Here is a 5,749-nt window from a genome sequence, read left to right as displayed (position 1 = left end):
AAAAATCAGCCAGGCGTGGTAGCGCATGCCTGTAATTCCGGCTTCTTGGAAGGCTGAGGCGGAAGGATCGCCGGAGCCCAGCAGGTCGAGGCTGAGTGGCTGGGAGCGGCCACTGCACTCCAGTCTGGGCGACAGAGTGAGACTCCAACTCAAAAAAAGATCTCTTGCTGCCTCCTTCCCTGCCTTGTTCCCACAGCTGTGGCTGCACGCCCCCTCTGCCCTGAGCTTTGTCACTGCTGAATTCGTGTGATATCTCAGAGGGAGGGCTCCTGGGTGGGCGGGCAGATGGGAGGGGGAGATGCTCCAGGCCTTCTTCCCCCACCCTGTTCTCTCAGGATCTTCCTCTGCCCTCATTTTCGTGGTCTGAGTGAGCTGGATAGAGTCCCTGGCTGAACTGATGGCATCGTCTCAAACAGGGGCAAGGTGGCTGATGAGACCACTGGCCTGGACTGGCAGCGGACAGGCTGCCATAACATAGAGGCCCCTGTGAGACCTGGGGGAGTCAGTGACCACTGAGTCCTGGGCAGGAGGGAGCCACAGAGAGTGATCCTGGCAGATCTCATGAATGGTCGAACTGGAGCAGGCCTGGGCTGAATCCTTGCTCTTCAGCCTCCCAGCTGTGTGACAGTGAACAAGTCATTGGACTTGTCTGTTTCAGTTCTCTGCACAAAATAAAAGGTAATAGTAATACCTGTTTGAAAGGGTTGACATCACGGAATAGATGGAAACACCTCCCACAGGACCTAACACTGAGTAGATGCTCAGTAAATAATAGCTATAATTATTTCTGTCCTTTGGACAAGTGACCACATCGTGCTTGATTGCTCTGAGCTGTATGATCTTGGGCAAGTTGTGTGCCCTCTTTGGATCCATCTGTAAAACGAGAGGCTTAGCATAGAGGAAGCCCAAGGCCTTCATCTGGTGTGAGCTTTGGAATTCATGGGCACTCTGGGCTGGGGAAGGGGAGGCTGTGCTACCACATCATTTATGTAAGTCTTAAGTCCTGGGCCCTGGAGAGGGCTGGAGGCAAGAGGGGGAGGAAGAGGGAGAGAAGGAGGAAAAGACAGAGGGACCAAGGAAGAAGAGGATGAGAAGCAGGAGGAAGAAAAGAAAGAAGGGGAAGGGGAATGGAGGGGAAGAGGGAGGAGGAGGAATAGGAAGGAGGAGAGAAGACCAGGAAGGGGAGAGGAGGGAGGGGAGGAGAGCTGAGGAGAGGTGGGAGTGCAGGAGGAAGGGGTGGAAGGGAAGGAAGAAGGGGCAGGGAGGAGAGAGGAGGAATGAGAAGGAAGAGTCACTGGGCTGGTTCAGTCTCCTCAGAGGAGTCCAGAAGTAAGTCTGCTCCTGAGGACACTCAAGACTGCAGACCTGTTGAGCTGGGGAAGGACTGGCTCTCCCAGAGGGCTGGTGTCCTCAGCCTGTTCCTGGGCTGCAGGTGCCCTTCTGGGTTCCAGGAAAGGCCCACCAGACCTTGAGCTGCTGCCTCCCCCAACCCAGGAGAAAACAGGTTAGATGAGAACCATTGGCCGATGGGTGAGCCCTGATTTCCTCCACGAGTGCTCCTGGGACATGTGGATGAGCCCAGGGGCACCACCTTCAGTCCCCTTTTGGGGAACAAGGGGTGGGCAGAGAGGTAAGAGATGACACCAGGGAAAAGGGCTTTGTGGCCCTTTCCTGGACAGACCAGAACCCTTCTACCGAGCAAAGATGGCCACCCCCAGGAGATCATCTGAGGCTGGGTCCCTGGGGATGTCCAGCACCTGGGCAGTCCAGGCAGATGAGGGCAAGGCAGCCAGACCTAGGGCAGCATCTGCAACCTTGGCTATGAAGTTGCCACCCCTGGTTGGCATTTTCTGTCCTCTTTCCTAAAGAGCAGTCAAGCCCAGGCATGGTGGCTCATGCCTATAATCCCAGCACTTTGAGAAACAAGGTAGGAGGAACACTTGAGACTAGAAGTTTGAGACCAGCCTCAGCAACATAGCAAGATCTGGTCTCTGCCAAAAAACAAACAAACAAACAAATAATAATCAGGCATGGTGGCATGTGCCTATAGTCCCAGCTATTCTGGAGGCTGAGGTGAAAGGATCAGCTGAGCCTGGGAGATCAAGGCTGCAGTGAGCCATGATCATGCCACTGCACTCCACCCTGGCCCACCCTCAGGCCATCACCCCCAGGCTGCCTGCATGTCAGCAAACCTTCCAAACATGCTTTGCAGCAGGCGAGGAACACACAGCATCTTCCTGGAGTCACCCTCACCACCAGAACGTTAAGCCCAGGAACTGCTTGCCCGTGTGTCCAGGGACAGGCAGTGGAGGAGCAGTGAGCTGTGGCCCATGTGAATGGCTGGGTCTCCGCGGGCTGGGGGAGCTAGTGTGGGCTAGATAAATGGGTCTTGGGCCCGGAAGTAGAGGGTCTGGGTCCCCGGCTGCTGGGAGGGGGCAAGAGGCTGTCTTCCCCAGGAGCCTGGGAAACCCTTTGCCAGCCAGGCCACAGGCAGGGGTGGGAAGTCAGGGCCCAGAGGGCTTTGTGCCTTGCACAATTGCAGCCGCTCTCCTGGATAAAGGGGTGAACAAAGGGGCCTCGGAAGTGGCCACGCTGCTCAGCCCCGGGGAGGCCCCAGGAAGCGGGCGCTTACTGGCTGCCCACCCAGGCATCTTCCCACAGTCTCCCACTGTCCACCAAAGGGGGCCAGCTGGGCCCCAGCCACCCCCACAGTCTGCGAGTCTGTGCCGGGAGTTAAGGAAAGCTCCTCCAGCCTGGGGGCCAGGAAAGTACCACAAGAGCCCCAACTAGGGGTGGGGGCAGGCAAAACGCTGCTTTTTTACTTCCCAGGACAGCAGCAGAAACTGGCAACTGGTGCAGGTGGGCTTAAGAAAGATCCTCAGGCCTCTGGTGAGGGATATCTCTACTTTCAAGTCTCTAACCCCTAGGAATGATTGAATTGCAGACAAGATGCAGTTCCTCTTCTGAACTGTCCTGTTTCCTTAACCTGTTGGTTTGTCCGAGAGAAATCATACCCTAATCCCAGCACTTTGGGAGGCCAAGGAGGGAGGATTGCTTGAGTCCAGGAGTTCAAGATTAGCCTGGGCAGCATAGTGAGACCTCAGCTCTAAAAAAAAATACAAAAATTAGCTGGGCATGGTGGTGTAAGCCCATAGTCCCAACTACTCAGGAGGCTGAGGTGGAAGGATTGCCTGAGCCCAGAAGGTGGAGGCTGCAGTGAGCTGTGGTTGTGCCACTGCCCTCCAGCCTGGGTGACAGAATGAGACTCCAAATCAAAAAGAAAGAAAGAAACAAAAGGAAAAAAGAAAGAAATACGGAGAGAGGGAGGGAGGGAGGCAAAAAGAAAAAGAAATAAATCTCACCCTAGGGACATGGTACTCCCGAAAGTGCCCCCATAGCACTGCAACTTGGCAGTCAGCAAGCTGGGCCTCTGTAGCTCTGGCTATGTGAACTCTCTGAGTCACTTCTCCATCTCTAAAGCCAGCTAGAGACACCACTTGCAAGAGGGCTTGTGTGTGACTTGAGAAGCTGGAGCTGGAGCCCTGGCACTCATGTCCTGCTTTCCGGGTGGCAACTATGTTTCTTAGGCTTTGAAGGAGGAATGATCATTAATTCTAAATCAGTTGTGTCCCAAAGTCCCCTCAGGCTAAGGTTTCCAGCAAACTTAGTAACAAGCCATACTGTTGGGGCTAAAGAGATGGGGCCTTAAGGGCACCTCCCACAGTATCCACCCTGCCTTTTTATCTATGTCTAACATTACCATAGTACATTTGTCATAACTAATAAATTAACACTGCTACAACAGCATGACCTAAACTCCTCACTTGTTTAGATTTCGTGTTTTTTCCACGCATGTGCTTTGTCTTGGTATCCAGTCGAGGGACCATGTTACCAGCTTGTCATGAATGAAAGAGCAGATCTGCCCTTCTTCATCAGCTTTGTCCTCCTGGAAGGCCAAGCCTGTTTCCTGGAGTGAAGACAGGGCTCACGCCAGCGTCCTGTCCTGCCTTGAAATCTCCCCAGCAGGAAGTGGCTGTCCTAAGCTCACCAGTGCATGTAGGAGCTCCCCTCACAGAGCTCTGGACTAATGAGGGCTCTCTATGGCTTCTTGCTAGGGTGGAAGATCGCAGGAAGAATTTCAGGGCAGTGCTAGACCACACAGATGGGAATTGGGATCCCCAAAGCATCTGAGAGGCCCCATGTCCCTGCCACTTGGCACGTGTGTGCGTGTGTGCGCACACACACACACACACACACACACACACACACATACACACAGTCCCAAGTCACTCAAGTCAGGCTTTCCTGTAGCTCAAAGAGTGGGGAATCCAGAAGTCTTTTCCCCCAAGCACTTGAATGAGAATGAGAACAAGTCCCATCCCATCCCCTAACCCCACACCTGCTACAGACGATTCCCGCAGAGCCTGTCGTGGTGCCTGGCTGTGGGTACTTCTCGGTTCCAGCCCACCCTGGGAGCAGGGAGTCAACCCAGACTCCAGGAGCAGCAGAGGGAAGACCCTGTTGGCATGAGTGAGGACAGGACAATGCCCCCTTTTTCAGGCAGCTGGCAGAGCTTGCCAGGCCTAGGGTGTCTGAATGCCCATTGGAGCCAGACACTGGACTCTCTTTCCCAGGCAGCCCATGCCAGCGCTCGCCCCCACCCAGAGAGAAGGAGCCTTTCTTTCCTGCTGGCCAAAGCCAAGCCTCCCAAAAGAGCATCAGCAGCAAGAGGGACTGAGCTTTGTTCAGGAAACTGAGGCTTCCTGGCCACCCTGGCCCCACCTCTGCTTGGGAACCCCGGAGCTGGAGAGGGAAGCATGTGTGATGGCCTCCCTTTCCCTTTGTGAGTCTGGCCTGCCCCCTCCAGACCCTGAAGCTGCAGGATTCCCAGCCGGCTTGGCGGGCCGCCTCATAGCCCCCACACCATGCACCTATTCATCAAGGGGTCTGAATGCTGGGACTTTCACAAGGCTCATCCTGTTGGCCTTGAAAGGGCTCACATTGAAGACTGCTTGGGGTGTGCTCAGAGGGAGGGAGGGAGGAAGGGATTCCAACTGGAGTGACTGTGACCACTTGGAGGCTTATGGAATTGAGACCCAGAGAGGGGACTGATGAGCCCACGCTCCCGGCTGCAGGGAGGGACGTCCATTGGGTCCCCAGATGCCAGTTCAGGATTTGAGTCACATGTAGCTCCCCTAAGGACTCATGCCTCTATCTCTGCGTTAAGAGTATGGATAAGGTGTTCTAGAGAGGCTTTGGAAACTGGGTGCGGTGACTCATGCCTGTGATCCCAGCACTTTAGAAGGCTGAAGTGGGAGGATCGCTTGGGTCTAGGGGTTTGAGACCCTGACTCTATAAAGTTTTTTTTTTTTAATTAGCCTGGTATGGTGGTGCACACCTGTAGTTCCAGCTACTTGAGAGGCCTAGGAAGGAGGATCACTGAAGCCCAGGAGTTGGAGGTTGTAGTGAGTTATGATCATGTCACTTCACTCCAGCCCGGGTGGCAGAATGAGATCCTGTCTTAAAAAAAAAAAAAAAAGCCTTGGATATTGCTGGGTTATTTTCTATGCACTCTCAACAGGACAACCCAATTTGGGGTCTGAGGATGAGCAAATGTAGACCAGCTGGGACTTTTGGAAGGACCGAGAAATACTAGGAAGACAGTCTCAGAGACATTTAGGTGTGGCTATTGGGAAAGCCAGGCGTGGGGTGCCCTCCCCCAACAGACTAGCTCTGGGAGAACCATAAG

This window comes from Carlito syrichta, unplaced genomic scaffold, assembly GCF_000164805.1.
Source record: "Carlito syrichta isolate Samal-C Ts95f unplaced genomic scaffold, Tarsius_syrichta-2.0.1 Scaffold313872, whole genome shotgun sequence".
Taxonomy (NCBI): domain Eukaryota; kingdom Metazoa; phylum Chordata; class Mammalia; order Primates; family Tarsiidae; genus Carlito; species Carlito syrichta.
This window is presented reverse-complemented; position numbering follows the sequence as displayed.